General features: G+C 35.5%; 1 non-coding gene across 1 annotated transcript; it reads left to right on the plus strand.

Annotated features, from left to right (window-relative positions):
* The first annotated feature begins 355 nt into the window (after positions 1-355).
* Positions 356-462, plus strand: LOC133787677 (small nucleolar RNA R71). Its single transcript, XR_009872682.1, has one exon. It is a non-coding gene; the product is annotated as a small nucleolar RNA R71 (small nucleolar RNA).
* The last annotated feature ends 765 nt before the right edge of the window (positions 463-1,227 follow it).

A 1,227-nucleotide genomic window follows, 5' to 3' on the forward strand; every position in this document is an offset into this window, starting at 1 on the left:
ATATACTTTGCTTGGTCCAAATTCAAGTCTGTCCCTTGTGATGCAGATGCAGCTGTAACACTCTCAATGAGAAATTGGCTACCTTTGGTTGATAAGGAAGCCACTTGATTAGATAAGGCAGAAATCTGAGTTGTTATAGATGTCATTGGGTCCACTTCATACAACCAAGCTACCTTCTTTTGCACAAATTTCTCTTTAGGCCGTGAATAGCTATTAGTATCCATCTCCTCCATCAAATGAAATGCTTCATCAACAGTCTTACCCAATTATGCACCTCAAACAGCCGCATCAATTATAGTCCTGGTTGGACCATTCAACCCATTTTAAAAAAATTTGGACTTGCATCCCTCTTTCATAGCCATGCTGTGGGCAATGAAGAAGTAGATCCTTGAATTGCTCCCACAATTCATATAATGGCTCAAATTCAAGCTATTTAAACTGACATATATCACTTCTTAGTTGAGAAAATTTTGGTGGACGGAAAACCTTTTCTAAAAAATTTCTTGCCAATTCATCCTATGTAGTAATGGAGCAAGGTGGTAGAGATTGTAACCAACTCTTTGCTCTATCCCTTAGAGAGAGAGGAAAGAGACATAATCGAATGGCATCATTAGAAACACCATTCATCTTCACTGTAGCAAAAACCTCCAAGAAAATTTCTAGATAAATATTAGGATCTTCAGAAGCCAGACCCCAAAATCGATTATGTTGCACCATATTTACCAATGTCAACTTCAACTCAAAATTATTAGCAGCAATGGCAGGATTAGCGATTCTAGTGAGGTTTTCATTGACAACAGGCATACAGAATTCACAAGCTGCCCGCTGTTGTGGAGCAACTAGAGTATTCACTCTATTATTATTAACTTCATTATTATCCTCATTGTTTTGTTCCATGGTGAAGTCTATTCTTCTTCTTGCCCTCAATTATCTAAGCGTTTGCTCGAATTCTGGATCTAGATGCTTGATAGGTGTAGAACTCTGACTTCTACGCATAAATTGTACATGAAGCAACAATCAAGTTAGTAACAAATTAAATCTAATGTAAAGCAAAGACTTATAGAAATAATATTATTAGAAAAAATTAAAAATTTTCAATCATCGTCAACGACGCAAAAAACTTAATACATAATTTTTTACCGCAAGCTTACGACATTATTATAGTATAGTTTTGATTAAAAAGGATGTCGAACTCACATGGATTGATTTATTAATTCTGCTAATTAC

The sequence above is a fragment of the Humulus lupulus genome, chromosome 6, assembly GCF_963169125.1.
Source record: "Humulus lupulus chromosome 6, drHumLupu1.1, whole genome shotgun sequence".
Lineage (NCBI taxonomy): Eukaryota > Viridiplantae > Streptophyta > Magnoliopsida > Rosales > Cannabaceae > Humulus > Humulus lupulus.